Below are 16,420 nucleotides of genomic sequence, written 5' to 3'. Positions count from 1 at the left end.
AAGTGTGGAAATACCAGATGGAGCCAGGACCATAAATGTCCAGAAGACAAAAAGAAATGGATTCCTGTCAAACTCCCCCCACGCAAGAAGATCCCCGCTCAGCGACTTCAACAGTTACTCATGGAGGCTGAGAAAGAGGAGTTAGGCAGAGACACGAAGGTTGAGGAGGTCAAAGAAGAAAAGTTGTCAAAAGACAAGCCAGCGTCAAAATAAGCAATTCGACGGCATCGGCAAAGGACTTAGTTTCTAGTGGGTACATGCTCTCCTGCTGGTCAGACTTATCATACGTATGTAGGTACTCCATACAAACAATACACGAATTTTTACGCCGTGTTAACCATCGAAGAGACTAAGGAAGAAGAATCGCAAAATGCCCTTGGCGTAGGAGGGGATTACCGCCATCAGGTGCTTCCCACACCTGGCAATGAACCCCGAGGGGCTGTCCTACCTCAGGAACCCCCGCTTGGCAGCAAGGAGAAAGTTCTGGATGCAACGGAGAGGCCCCCATGCCAGAGTCAGACTGGGCCCAGTCACCCCGGCAGGGAAGGACGGTCACTAACCCTGTCTGCTGTTCCTACCCCAATTGTAGCAGTGGTCAGTGATGGAAAAGCAGCTGAGACCGTGAACCCACAGGACCACCCCCACTCAGTAGCCACATGAACACAGGATGCGGCAGCAAAAGGTGGGGACCCTTTGGGGAAGTCAATATGTGTGCATCCATGAAGGGTGATCGGAAGTACCACCAGGTATGAGGGTAAGAAAATGGATATCGAGGAGGTTACAACACCGTGCACAAGCACCCCCAGCCAGGGCTGAAGATGGGACAGAGAGTCCTCCTCCTCCAACTTGATGGAAGGTGACTAAGTGCCACCAAGGGGCCCTTCTCGGCCTGGTGACCAATTGCCACCTCAAGTGAAGAAATCTTCCCCGGTGTCGGTGGAAGAAGTCGAAGATGAGGAAGTGCATTTACGATCTGACATCCCGGTCACACCTCATAAAGGGAAGTCTTCCATGACCCCTGAACCTGAATTGGTGCCTGAAGCCAAATGAGCCATAATCGACATGTACTGCGAACCATTCAGAATACATTGGACTCGACGAGCCTTATGCCTCACTACCAACGAGTCGGCAGCATTTGCCATCCTAAAGAACTGGATGCACCCTCGTAGGGCAGGCGAAATCACGATCGAACTATGCGATTCCCTTCAGGAGCAGCCAGAGACAGTGACGGAGTCAAGGAATAAGTGGGAATGGATGGAGGATTTGAAGAAGCCCCCCATGTACATACAAGGAAGAAAGGGGCATAATGTATCTATTAATGTCCAGCTGGAAACCTTGGACACTCGGGACATTCTCGCCCTCAAAGCTTTAGTAGACAGCAGAGCCACTGGGAGTTCCATTGACCGCAAATGGGTCCAAGAGCATGGGATTAACCTTAAAAAGGCCACCCGTCCTACCCCTGTCTATAATGCTGATGGAACGAGGAACAAGGGAGGTGACATAACCGAGTACGCCAAAGTACGGCTATGGATTGGAGATCACATGGAAAGAATTGATCTGGCTGTGGTGGATTTTGGCACCACACCCCTGTTCCTAGGACATGATTGGTTACAAAGGCACAACCCACTGATCGACTGGAACATGGGGGCCATAATGTTAGCCCGATGTGAATGCCGATGAATACCTTTCCACCTCCCTGATACCGATCCCTCCGCATGCTGGGAGGAATATGAAGAGGGGGACACAATTTTGGTAATAGACTTTGAGGAGGCTTTCCATGTATGAGCTATGGGCACTAAGGCCAATGAACTAGCTGCTCGAGCCAACACAAAGAAAACAGTGAAATCCTTTGAGGAGATAGTACCGGAAGAATACCGGGAGTTTAAAGATGTCTTCAACAAAGAAAATTTTGACGAGCTGCCTCCTCGAAAGCCTTGAGACCATGCCATCAAATTGATTCCCAATGCCAATGCCAATCTAGACTGTAAAGTCTATCCTCTTAACCCCATGGAGCAGGAGGAGCTGGACAAGTTCCTTGACGAGAACCTCTCCACAGGTCACATTCAAGCCTCGAAGTCTCCTATGGTGTCACCCTTCTTTGTCAAGAAAAAAGATGGGAAGCTTCGCCTGGTACAGGATTTATCGAAAGCTCAACGAAATGACCATTAAAAATCGATATCCGCTACCACTCATTGGGGAATTGATGGATCGGTTGAAGAAAGCCAAGTACTTCACCAAACTGGATGTATGGTGGGGCTATAACAATGTTAGGATTAAACAGGGGGACGAATGGAAGACAGCGTTTCGAACCAACCACAGCCTCTATGAACCCTTAGTAATGTTCTTTGGGCTCACCAACTCACCAGCCACCTTCCAGTGGATGATGAACGACATTTTCAAGGACCTCATAGTGGCCGGAGAGGTGTCCATCTATCTAGATGATATACTCATTGCGTCCAAAACCAAGGAAGACCACCAACGCATTGTACGAAAGGTGCTGAAGATACTTCAGGACAATAATTTGTTCTTGAAGGCCGAAAAATGCGAATTTGAGGTGGAGGAGACCGAGTACTTGGGGGTAATCATCAGTGAGGGGAAGATTCACATGGATCCGGTAAAAATTGCCGGCTTGTTAGAGTGGCCAGTCCCCCTCAAGAAACAGGAATTGCAGTCGTTTTTAGGCTTCTGCAATTTCTATTGATGGTTCATTCATGATTATAGCAAGCACGTTAAGCCCTTGACTTCTCTAACTGGCAAAGCAGAGTGGAAATGGGGGCGAGCACAGCAGGAAGCCTTTGAGGCCCTGAAAAGGTTATTCTGAGAGGACATAGTGCTGGCCATCCCGCTTGATGAAGGAAGGTTTAGGGTGGAGGCCGACTCGAGCGAAGGTGCAGTAGGAGCAGTACTGTCCCAGCTACAAGATGACAAATGGCGCCCAGTAGCATTTCTCTCCAAAGCCTTGTTGACGACAGAGCGCAATTATGAAATCTATGACAAGGAACTCCTTGCCATCATGATAGCTCTAGAGGAGTGGTGTCAATACCTTATGGGCACATGGGAAGACTTCGAAATCTGGACAGATCACTCCAACCTCCAATACTTCCGTAAACCCCAGAAACTCAATCGACGGCAAGCCCGGTGGGTGATGGAGCTGGCAGAGTACCAATTTACATTGCATCACAAACCGGGGGCCCAAAACTGCAAAGCGGACCTACTATCCAGGTGAGCGGACCACGACCAGGGCAAGGAGGATAACAAGGACGTAGTCATCCTAAAAGCCGAACACTTCCAGGCATTAATCATGCCCACCGCAGAGCAACTCCACAAGAGAATCAAACTGGCCACCCATGATCCATGAAAGTGGGATAGAGGGATTTCCAACTCCCTCAACCATGAGAAGGGAGTAACGCAAGAACAGGACCTACTTCTGTATGATGGATGGATTTATATCCTGGTGGACTGAAGACTTCGTGGCGAGGTTATTGCCCTAAAACACGACCATGTCACGGCGGGACACCTGGGAATCGAGAAGACCAAAGAGTTGATCCTTTGGGATTATTGGTGGCCCCAAATGTGTCGGGACGTGGAGAGCTATGTGAAAGGGTGTGAAGTTTGTCAAAGGACTAAGGCAGACAGATGACCCAAGAAGGCTCCCCTTCACCCTAACAAAGTACCAACAAAACCGTGGACCCATATCTCGGTAGACATGATCACCAAACTCCCCGATTCAAAGGGGTATGATTCCATCTTGGTCATAGTCAACCGGTTCTCCAAAACCATTATCCCGATCCCCTGCATGGAAGAGCTCACTTCCCTCAGATTTGCTAAAATCCTACGAGACCGCATATACATGCCATACAGGATTATGCCAGAAAAAGTTATCTCAGACAGAGGAGCCATCTTCATGTCCAAGTTCATGAAAGAATTCTATGCTCTTATTCAAGTTACTGGCAACTCTTCCATGGCCTACCATCTGCAAATGGACAGGCAGACGGAACAAGTTAACCAAGAAATATAAAAGTATCTCAAGATGTTCATGAACTATCGACAAGATGATTGGAGTGAATGGTTGCCATTGGCAGCCTTCACCCACAATAACTGAAAACATTCGGCGATGGGCTTCTCTCCGTACAAAGTGGTCTTTGGAAGGGATGGACAGGTTATTAAAACCACCCAACGTCCCAGGGTTGTGCCAGCAGCTTCAAAACTGGTGCAAGGCATCCAGGAAGTGCAGGAGAAGGCAAAAGAATCCTTGGAAAGGGCGGCAGAATCAATGAAGCACACTTATGACTGAGGAAAAGCACCAGCAGCTCAATATCAACCCGGTGACAAGGTCTGGTTGGACACTACCAACCTTCGACTTCCCTGCCCGGCACGCAAACTTGACGATCGACGAGTAGGACCCTTTAAGATCATCACCAAAAAGGGGGCCTCCTCATACAAATTAGAGCTGCTGGGGAAATGGAAGATTCATAATTGTTTCAATGAATCCCTATTAACTCCCTACTGAGCACCTGCCTTTGCAAACCAACCAAGGCTGGAACGACCTCCGCCAGAGCTTATTGATGATGAGGAAGAATACGAAGTCGAGGAGATTGTCGATGAAAGAGACATGGCAGTCGGAAGAGGGCAAAGGCACAAAACCATAACCGAATATCTGGTCAAATGGAAGGGTTATCCCACAGAGGAAAATTCATGGGTGAAACACTCCGACATGGCCAATGCAGAACAACTGGTAAACGAGTATGAAGCCTGTATCCAAAAGGTTCAGTGGAGGGTTAATGACAAAGGAAAAACAGTGGGCATCGATGACAAGATACTGCCCAATAACCTTGCTGGATACCACGAACCAGACACTCCATGTCACACTGAAGTAATCACCGTTCCATTGTCTCAATGCTCAGCGCAAGCACATTCGGAAGAAATCAACGCAATTGGAGAAGCGAACACCTCTGATGGGGTACCAGAGGGATATGTTGCATACAAACTCACTGATAAACAGTTGCACCAACTTGACGGGTGGCTTGCAACGTTACCTCAATGACCCAAAAGTCCTACCTACCAATCATCCTTGGTATCCAGAGCCCTCGAAGAGGGTAACTCCGGAAAGTTCACAAATATATCAATATTGGACGAGAAGGAAATATTGAAGGCAAGAAAATACAAAAATCACCTGGGAGAGGCACTGGAAGAGGAGGAAAATAGTGACGTTGAAAATCTATAACAAGTATGTGAATGATGGGATGATGAAACCGAGGGCTCCTTTGATATACCTGAATCTGAATCCTTTCAAAGTGCAGATGTCCCTGACAACTCATCCGGGATGAATGAGTCTTAAGGAGGGGGTAATGTTACAGTTTATTCTTTTTCTTTTCTTTTCCTTTATCTTTTTTATGTATTCCTGCTTACTATCATGCAATCACAGTGTATCCAACTTCTCACAGTACTATTTATAGTCTTCAAGTCTGTATTTAAGTAGTAGCCTCAGCTGGATTAAACCCCAGCTTTGGCTAAGGTTTAATCTACCCAACTCGAACTCCATGTTTCACGACTATCTAAGTTCGCCCCCACTCATTCCACACAAACCAGGACCTGTGAGTGTATTGATCCACTGAAGTGCGAGTGGCGATCCTCATTTGATCTTGTTTGTAGAGTTGGTGGCTAACAATTAGAGCCATGCAGTCTAGCAGAAGCGAAGCGTCAACCTGATTGGCCTTTGTGGGAAGGTCCAATTCAGGAAGAGCTTGCTACATTGAAGGCTGCAGGGACTTGGGAGATTGTCGACAAGCCAGTCGGAGCGAATGTCGTGGGCTCGAAGTGGGTCTTTCGAATCAAGAAGGATGCTGAGTGTTAACAACCAACTAATCGTCAACTTAGATCATACTAGGATCACCACTCGCACTTCGGTGGATGATACTCTAGCAAGTCAAAGGCAAGGTCAAAGCTGATGGAGACAAGTAGACACGAAGGATGGAGTTCGAGTTGGGTAGATTAAACCTTAGCCGAAGCTGGGTTTTAGGCCAGCTAAGGCTCTACTTAAATACACTTTGGGTATGCTAACAATAGTACATGAGAAACTGTCCGTGGCGATTGCATGTGCGTAATCATGCTGAGTAAAACGAAGAAAAATGAATAAACTGTAACATTACCCCCTCTCTAAGACTCGTTCGTCCCGAATGAGCTATCAGATTCCCAGTCGTTGTCGTCTGAAGATGACTGCTTGGATTCGGAGTAGAAAGATGGCGCATCATCATCATCATCTTCTTCCTCGTCTGCATCCCAGTTTTCGTGAACACATTGGAGGTTCTGTAGGTTCACCTCTTCCTCTGTCTCATCTTCTTTTTCGATAACAGGCGTTCCATCCGCTTCGTCCATGGTGACTTTTGGCCATTTTCCTTCAACGAACTCTCTCTCCAATTCGGGATTGAAAGCTGGATGCCAATTGACTGGTATATCTTCGACTATCCTATCGATTTCCTCTGAGTGGGCTATTGCGGAGCATTGGGAGGATGGAACCATGATTATTTCAGTCAGGCATGGCATATCTAGTTCATGGAATTTTGACAAGTCGTTGGGGGGTATTTTAGTGTCGACCCCAACTGTTTTTCCCTTGTCGTTGACTTTCCACAGGACTTTTTGGATACGAGCCTCGTAGTTGTTCACAAGTTCTTCGGCATTGGCCATGTCTGAACATTTTACCCAGGAGCTTTCCTCCATTGGGTATCCTTTCCACTTTACTAAGTACTCAGTGATGGTTCGGCGAGTTCGTCCACGGCCAACGACTTTATCTCTCTCCCCCACAATCTCCTCAATCTCATATTCCTCCTCGTCTTCGACCAATTCTGGAGGTGGTCTTTCGGGATGTGGTTGGTCTGGGAATTCGGGGGCATGGTATGGGGTCAGGAGGGATTCGTTAAACCGATTGTGAATCCTCCAGGCTACCGGGAGTTTAAGTTCGTATGTGGATGCGCCCTTTTTAGCTACAATAGTGAAGGGTCCTACACGTCGATCTCCGAGCTTCTTGGTTGGATGTGGAAGGTTTAGGTTGGTCGAGTCCAGCCACACCTTATCACCTGCCTGATACACCACTGCGTCGTCCTTATGTTTGTCGTAGGCTTTCTTCATGAAGTCTGCCGCCCTTTCGAGGGATTCCTTGGCCTTCTCCTGGACTTCCCTAATCCCTTGGACCAGTTTCGATGCGGCGGGGACCACGTCCGAATGTTGGGTCATTTTGATGACTTGTCCATCTCGTCCGAAAACCACTTTATAGGGAGAGAAACCGGTAGCTGAATGCTTCCGATTGTTGTGGGTGAACGTGGCCAGCGGTAACCAGTCACTCCAATCATCCTGTCGATAGTTAACAAACATTTTGAGATACTTTTCTATCTCTTGGTTGACCCGCTCTGTTTGCCCGTCCATCTGTGGGTGATAGGCAGTGGAAGGTTTTCCTTTGACTTGTACTAGTTTGTAGAACTCCTTCATGAACTTTGACACGAAGATGGCCCCTCTATCTGAGATGACCTTCTCGGGCATCACCCCATAGGGCACGTAAATGTGGTCCCTTAGGATTTTGGCGAAGCCCAAGGAGGTGAGCTCCTCAGTACATGCGATCGGGACGATCGTCTTCGAGAATCGATCAACAATCACTAGTATTGAGTCAAACCCCTTAGAGCTGGGGAGTTTGGTGATCATGTCGACTGATATGTGGGTCCATGGGCGGTCGGGTATTTCATTTGGGTGTAGGGGTGCTCTTTTGGGGCGATGGTTCGCCTTAGTTCGTTGACAGACTTCACACCCCTTTACATACGCTTCCACTTCCCAACGCATGCGGGGCCACCAGTAGTCACGAAGAACGAGCTCTTTAGTCTTCTCCACTCCTGGGTGTCCTGCCGTTACATGGTCGTGTCGGAGGGCTATAACCTTTCCTCGTAGCCTTTTGTCCATAGGGACATAGATACGCCCGTCATACCAGAGTAAGTCCTGATCTCTTGAAATCCCCTTTTCATGGTTAAGGGAATCGGAAATTCCCCAATCCCACTTGTGGGAGTCATGGGTAGCCAGTTTGATCTCTTCATGCAGCTCTTCCTGCGTTGGCATTATTAAGGCCCTGAAATGTTTGGCCTTCAGGATGACTACATCCCTATTGTCCTCCCTCCCCTGGTCGTGGTCCACTCTCCAAGATAGCAGATCGGCTTTACGGTTTTGGGCTCCCGGCTTATGGTGCAGCATGAACTGGTACTCCGCTAGTTCTGTTACCCACCGCGCTTGTCGTTGATTGAGTTTTTGTGGCTTACGGAAATACTGGAGATTGGAATGGTCCGTCCAGATCTCGAAGTCTTCTCGTGTGCCCATAAGGTATTGGCGCCACTCCTCCAAGGCAATCATGATTGCTAGGAGCTCCTTGTCGTAGATTTCATAATTCCGCTCTGTCATTGCTAGCGCCTTTGAAAGAAAGGCGACTGGGCGCCATTTGTCATCCTGCAACTGCGACAATACGGCTCCCACTGCTCCTTCACTCGAATCTGCCTCGACTCGAAGCTTCCCTTCGTCAAGTGATATGGCTAACACCACATCCTCCCGGAATAACTCTTTCAGCTTGTCGAAAGCCCCTTGTTGAGCCTTCCCCCAATTCCACTCCGTCTTGCCCGTGAGCATCGTTAGCGGCTTGACATGTTTGCTATAGTCATGTATGAATCGTCGGTAGAAGTTGCAGAAGCCTAGAAATGACTGCAGTTCCTGTTTCTTGCATGGAACCGGCCAATCTAGCAGGCCTGCAATCTTTACGGGGTCCATACGAATTTTTCCCTCGCTAATGATGACCCCCAGGTATTCGGTCTCTTCTACCTCAAACTCGCACTTTTTGGCTTTCAGGAATAGATGGTTGTCCCGAAGAATCTTCAGCACCTTGCGAACGACACGCCTGTGATCTTTCTTGGTTTGAGACACGATGAGTATGTCATCCAGGTACACTGATACCTCCCTGGCTGCTATGAGATCCTTAAAAATGTCGTTCATCATCCATTGGAAGGTGGCCGGTGAGTTGGTGAGTCCAAAGAACATCACCAGGGGTTCGTAGAGCCCACAATTGGTACAAAAGGCGGCCTTCCACTCATCCCCCTGTTTGATTTGGACATTGTTGTACCCCCACCATACGTCTAGCTTGGTGAAGTATTTGGCCTTCTTGAGTCGGTCCATTAACTCTCCGATTAGCAGCAACGGATATCGATTCTTGATCGTCATTTTATTAAGTTTTTGATAGTCCTGGACCGGCCGAAGTTTCCCGTCTTTCTTCTTGACGAAGAAAAAAGGGGATGCCATGGGGGACTTCGAGGGTTGAATACGACCGGTGGACAGGTTCTCGTCAAGGAATTTGTCTAGCTCTTCTTGCTCGGAAGGGTTGAGAGGGTAGACCTTACAGTCGAGGTTAGTGTTAGTGTTCGGGATCAGCTCAATGGCGTGATCCCACAGTTTTTGAGGGGGAAGTTCATCGAAGTTCTCCTTGTTGAAAACGTCCTTGAACTCCCTATACTCTTCCTGGCACTATCTCTTCAAAGGATTTAGTTGTCTTTTTGGAGTTAGCGCGGGTGGCCAGTTCGTTGGCCTTGGTGCCCATTGCTCGAACATGGAAGGCCTCTTCGAAGTCTATTACCAGAATAGTATCTCCTTCCTTGTATTCATCCCAATGGGAGGAAGGATCGGTATCTGGTAGAGAGAAGGGAATTTTACGACAAGCACAGTGGGCGAGGGTAACAGCGCCGGTGTCCCAATCGATAAGCAGATTGTGCCTCTGGAGCCAATCGTGACCGAGGAAAAGAGGTGTGGTACCTAGGTCCACCACCGCCAGTTCTATTCGCTCTACGTGGTCTCCAATGCATAGTCGCACTTCGGCGTATTCCGTGATGTCCCCTCCTTTGTTCCTGGTGCCATCGGCATTATAAACCGGAACGGGTCGTGCTGCCTTTTTAAGATTGAGGGCATGGTCCCGTGCCCAAGCATGGTCTATAGAACTCCCGGTGGCCCCGCTATCCACTAGCGCCTTTAAGGCATGAACTTCTCGGGTATCCAGCATTTCCAACTGTACGTTAATTGACACGTTACGCCCTTTTCGCCCTCGTATGTACATAGGGGGTTTCCTCAGATCCTCCATCCATTCCCATCTATCTCTGGCCTCGCTGGCTGTCTCGGGTTGCTCTCTGAGTAGTTCCCACAGTTCCAGCGTGACCTCTCCAGTTCTATGGGGGTGTACCCACCGCTTCAGGGTGGCGAAGGCAGAGGATTCGTCCTTGGCGAGGCGTAAGGCCCTGCAGGTCCAATGCGCCTCAAAGGGTTCGTAGTACGTATTGAGAACCTCCCTCCTGATCTCGGGCGCCAATTCAGGTTCGGGGGGCACAGAAGCCATCCCCTTGGGTCGAGTGATGGGAATGTCAGACCGTAAATGGGCTTCTTCATCTTCTACTTCTTCCAGCGAAACGGGGGGTTTCTTGACTCGAGGCAGCAGTTGGTCACCGGGCCAGTCGGTAAGGCCCCTCAGCAGCATTTGGTCACCTTCCATCGAGTGGGTAGAGGAGGGCTCGCTGCCCTGTGTTCGGCCCTGGCCAAGGGTGCTTGTGCGTGGTGTTGTAACCTCTACGATGATCCTATACTCATCCTCATTCCTAATGCCGGCGGTACTCCCGGAAGCCCTAGGCAGATGCACACATATCGGCTCATCTCGGGGGTCGACATCGTTTGCAGATGAGGCCACTACTAGATGCAGGTGGTCCCCTTGATTCCTAACCTCAGCTGCTTTTCCACCACTGATGGGAGGAACAACCTGAGTGGAAGGCCCGTCCATTGGAGTGGTTGGCTGGTTCTCCCTGCCGGGGCGATGACCACCATGTCTGGCATCCATCTTGTCTTGACCTGAGGCGCTCGCTGGGTGCTCCAGACTTTTCCCCATTCGGTCAAGCGGGGGTGTCAGAGGTGGACCAGCCCCTAAGGGTTCATTGCTTGATGCAGACCGTGTCGAGCGGCAGAAATCCCCTCCTACGCCATCAGCATTTTGCGATTCTTCATTCTTAGTTCCTTCAGTTGGTAATGCGGCGAAAAAATTGGTATATTGATCATATGGGGTACCTACATACGTAGTATAAGTCCGACTAGCAGTACAAGAGCGCACACCAGATGAGACTAAGTCCTTTGCCGACGCCGTCGAATCGCTTACTTCGACGCCGGCTCGTCTTTTGACAATTTCTCCTCCTATACCTCCTCAACCTTCGTGTCCTTTCCCAATTCTTCCTTCTCGGCTTCTACAAGTAGTTGGCAGAGACGCTGGATGTTGGGTTTTTTGTGAGGTGGGAGTTTAACAGGAAGCCATTTCGATTTGTCCTCCAGACATTTATGGTCCCGGCTCCACCTGGTATTCCCGCACTTGAAGCATCGCTTGTCGCTTCGCAGCTTATCGATCTCCATGGGCTGCCCGGCGCCCCCATATGTCGTCCCGGTGGCGTCCTTCTTATCGCTACTAGAGCCTTGTCCCCTCGGTTGATTTTGGTTGCCTCGACCCGAACCGCCTTGGTTCTGGGAGGTCTTACTAGCTAGGCCTTGGGCGACGTCATATCGATAGTTAGCGTCGATCCTAAGGACCTGCGACTTCCACTGCTCGTAGGTTGTGGGGTGCTCGTTGTCCCCATGCATAACCATTTTTCGGACTGTAGGCCGAATCGCTGCTTCCACTGCTTTGAACATCTGCTTCTCATCACCGAATTCTTCACACTTATGGGCTAGCCGCTCAAACTTCGTGAAGAACTCCACTGCTGACTTGAAGTCCACCTGCCGGATCTTCTTCCATTCTTGTTTCCATATGGCTAGCTCAGCCACTTCTCAGAATTGAACGGTTAAGTCTCGGGAGAATTCTTCCCACATGGGGAACCTCCAGTGTCCCTGTGGCGTCTGATATCGGTAGTACTGATCGTTCCACCACTGCTGGGCTTCCCCTCATAGATACCCTTGGGCGAACGTAATGTGATAGGGGTTCTGCCCCTGTGTGTTCATGGTGTAGTATATGGGGAATACTTGGAAGTACATCTCGCAGTGATGCAGGAAGCGGGTGATATCGGAAGATACCCTGGTGAAGTATTCCAGTTGGGTAATTAGCTTGGGTTTCACGTCATTCCAAGGGTTGTTCACTGCCCCCAGAGCCAGTTGCCATGGAGGAATGGGGTCAGGAGGGGGGGGCGGTACAGGAGGGATCGGCGCATTCGGCAGTCGAGGTAGCGACCGTAGGCGTGGGTTGTCGCCAGGTGGCGGGTATCCCTCTGGAAAGCTGGGCGGCAGCACTGGCAGGGGCTGTCTTGGTACGGTGGACTCCTTTCCCTTGCTCGCCGGTCCTGCACCCGGGTCATCCCAGTCATCGTCTAGGTCTGCGCCTCCCGCACCGGCCATAAACTCCATTGTTTCCAATGGGTTTGGCATTGGCTGGGGACGACGATAGGGCTCGCACCCCCTTTGTGCTGCCTCGGGGTGTACCTGGTTCCACACGAGGGCTGCCCTGTGCCAGGTTTCGACTTCCAGAATGTTCTTCATCAGGTACATGTCGCCTGTGTACCTCGCACTTCAGTAATCTTCTCCTGCTTTGGTGAGAAGCCACTGCGGATCTTTTTCCATGTCTTCCATCATGATCTCGTATAGTCCTTCCCATGGAAGGATGTTGAATATTGTTGGGAGCGTCCCCCCGGGCCTAGAGAGAACCGCCTTTACCGTGTCCATCACCTGTTTTTCGAGGGCCACGTTTGGAGGCCTGCTCGGCATCCTCCCTCTCTCGGGTGAGGCAGTCAAGCTCCTTGTTTCGCCTCCACCTCCCAATGTCGGAGTCCTCATCGTTGATCTCGGACTCGTACGCACTCCACGCCCTTCTTCTGGCCTTGAGGTCTGTTCCAGCCTGCTGTACGTTCCCGGAATATCTAAGGGCGGTGGCACGTTGTCGATTTTCAACTTCGGCGGGGGTGGCGTCAGGCTCGAGGGGGAGGTCATAATGACCTCCTGGCCCGAGGAGGGTGGCGACTTCGGCCCTTCGGATGCGTGCGTCATTTTCTCTTGCAGCGTCCATTTGGGCCTGTACCTCTGGGGCGAGCCTGGCATCTCGTGTGAGCTCAAGCGACTCGACAAGGGTGTGGTAGAGTAGGGGCCAGGGGCACTGATAGCGAGGGACTGGGTCAGCGAATGCTCTTCCCATGACTGACAGTGTAAAAGGGGCGACAGGGGCGAGGTCTCCGGCACCGGCAACCGTTCCAAGTTCCTCGGGGTCGTAATCTGGGAACTCAGCCCAGAGCTGCTGATCCATTGGTTCAGCCCTGGGGACGGCAGGGGCGAGTGCACTGGTTTCTGGTATGGGAGGGAGGGGCCGCTTGGTCGACTCTCCGGCCACAGGAGTCTCTTCCCCTGGGTCAGCGTAGACCCAGCTGGTTCTTGGGTACCAGGCAATGGGAGGCCCCCAGTTTGTAGGCCAAACAGGTCCAGCAGTCCCTGCTGCATTTGTATGGGAGGTAGTCGCGGTGGAGGCCTCAAGGGCAAGCTCTCCGGGATTGTCATCGTAGTCATCTCGTGTTCCTCCCCTTTCGTACCTCCTCTGCTCACTGCCCCAATCGGCGTCAGTCCACTTTGTCTGGGAGCGTCCGCTCCAACTGTCTCCGGTATGGGTTGCATCTTCCTCCTCGTTCGGGTAGAGGTCACCAAGGAGGTCTTTGAGTCGGATCCTTTCGAGGTCGGTGAGCTCGTCCCCTTCAAACTCGGTGTCAGCGCCTTCTTCGTCCTTGTCCAGATCCCCAGCAGCTTGTCCTCTGACTCCATCGGTGCTTGACTTGCCTTCGACTGGAGACTGGTCCAAGAGGCCTGGTAGGGGCAAGTCTCCTCGGTCGAGGAATATGCCCTGGGTATCTGTGATGTTGACGGAGTCGACTGACTCGGCAGTAGCGCTTCTGTAGGAATTGGTGCTCGACCCTGAGGATCACGAGCTGGACCGCGACGATCCGTAGAGGGACTCTCCAAGTCCTCTGGGTGTGACGTTTCTGCCATCGTGTAGGCTTTGTTGGGAGGCCTCTGGAATGAATATTACCGGAGGCGGGTACGTGGGTGTGCTGGGCACGTAATGGAAGGGAAGCTGAGTGCGAACCCTCCTCTGTTGGCAGCAACAGTGGTGTATTTGGTACAAAGAAATGGACAAGAAAAAGAGTATGAAAATTGCGGAGATTGCGGGAATGGCATCGGACAAGGGCATCTGTGCGTGCGTCTATCCTTTGTAAAGTCCGATGGTTACGATTAACCATGCGACAGTCAGGACAGGATAAAGTTCGCTAGTCGTTATCAGCACAATGACAGCTGAGATTACGACTGCTTGTACGATGACAGTGAACAGTGTCAGTTTGAAAATGTGGGGTGTCTTTTTTGTTAGAGTCGAATAATCCCGACGTAGAGTCCTACAAGGTAGGCTGCAAGTATGGGGGCCGGAATGTAGAATCGACACAGGATAATGGTAATTGCTACTCTCGTCAACGCTGAGGTTAACAGGTCTCACAATAGGAAGGGCAGCACCTGAAGGGCAACTGCGAGGAGTATAATGATTGGGTAAATGATGTTGGGTAGCGTTCGTTTTTGATCGTGACGCTAGGCAACGTATGATGAGCTTCGGCTAAATGTTAACAACCAACTAATCATTGACTTAGATCATACTAGGATCACCACTCGCACTTCGGTGGATGATACTCTAGCAAGTCAAAGGCAAGGTCAAAGCTGATGGAGACAAGTAGACACGAAGGATGGAGTTCGAGTTGGGTAGATTAAACCTTAGCCGAAGCTGGGTTTTAGGCCAGCTAAGGCTCTACTTAAATACACTTTGGGTATGCTAACAATAGTACGTGAGAAACTGTCTGTGGCGATCACATGTGCATAATCATGCTGAGTAAAACGAAGAAAAATGAATAAACTGTAACACTGAGGGAGGCATAGTCAAGTTTAAAGCTTGTTTAGTAGCACAAGGGTTCTCACAGGTACCTGGTGTCAACTATTTCGACACTTATGCTCCTGTTGCAAGGCTTGCATCCATCTGTTCTATCCTTGCCATGGCTGCAGCACTCGACTTAGAGCTCCATCAGGTTGATATCAAGGGCGCATACTTAAATGGAAAGCTCACCGACGAAGAAATCATCTATATGCACCAACCTCCTGGATATCCTGAGCCTGGCTCTCTCCCTGGTCAGGTCTGTCATCTCGTAAAGACCCTGTATGGATTGAAGCAGAGTGGTTGTTGCTGGTACCAACACCTCGTTGAGATTTTGGTGGAGAAGCTGGGCTTCAAGCAGTGTGACATTGATCAAGCCGTGTTTTACAAGCACGAGGGCCGAAATCTGACTGTTATTGCTGTCCACGTTGATGATTGCACTATTGCCGCATCGTCATTATGTCTGGTGTGCAATGTGAAGGAAGGAATGGCAAAATATGTGGAAGTCACAGATTTGGGGGAGCTGCACTGGATTCTCGGCATTGAGATCACGCGTGACCATGAGTCATGCTCCATTTCTCTCCCGCAACGCTCCTACATTGATGCCATCATCCGTTGCTATGGCTTCGAGGACCTCAAGCCAGTCTCCACACCGATGGATACCAATGTCTGTTTATCCTCTTTTCCTGCACCAGCCTCTACCCGGGAGATTGCAGCCATGAGAGACATCCCTTACAGGGAGTCTGTTGGATCCTTAATCTGGGCTATGCTCGGGACTCACCCTGACATCGTGTTTGCTATGACAACTGTCTCGAAATTTTCATCAGCACCTGCAGAAGCTCACTGGAGAGCTGTGAAGCATATCTTCAAGTATCTGAAAGGCACGAGGGACTATCGGTTGATGTTTGGGGGAAATGGAAAGGTTCTGCAGGGATATGTGGATGCAGATGGGAGCATGGCCGAGGATAGGCATGCTATTACTGGGTATGCTTTTCTGCTGAATGGTGGAGCCATTTCGTGGTCATCTAAAAAGCAGGAGATCATCTCGCTTTCAACCACAGAATCTGAATATGTGGCCATGATGCATGGATCAAAGGAGGCGCTCTGGCTTCGCAGCCTGCTCTCTCAGGTCTTTTCCCCGATTACTGAGGTGATGACTTTGTTCTCTGACAACCAGTCAGCCATTGTGCTCTCAAAGGACCACCAGTACCATGCTTGAACAAAACACATCGACATTCATTTCCATTTCATTCGCTGGGTCATCAGTGAAGGCTCCCTTTGCCTCGTTTAGTGTCCTACCGAGGATATGGTTGCCAATGCCCTTACCAAGCCTTTGCCTTCAGCCAAGGTGAAGCACTTTGCTGCAGAACTCGGACTCCGTTCCGCTTGAGGGGGAGTGTTGGATTTGCAAGCAGGAGCTCCGTCGTATCCTGTCGGCCGAGCTAT

Source organism: Desarmillaria tabescens, assembly GCF_030435595.1.
Source record: "Desarmillaria tabescens strain CCBAS 213 chromosome Unknown EV420scaffold_27, whole genome shotgun sequence".
Taxonomy (NCBI): Eukaryota; Fungi; Basidiomycota; class Agaricomycetes; order Agaricales; family Physalacriaceae; genus Desarmillaria; species Desarmillaria tabescens.
Note: the sequence above shows the minus strand (reverse complement) of the source record.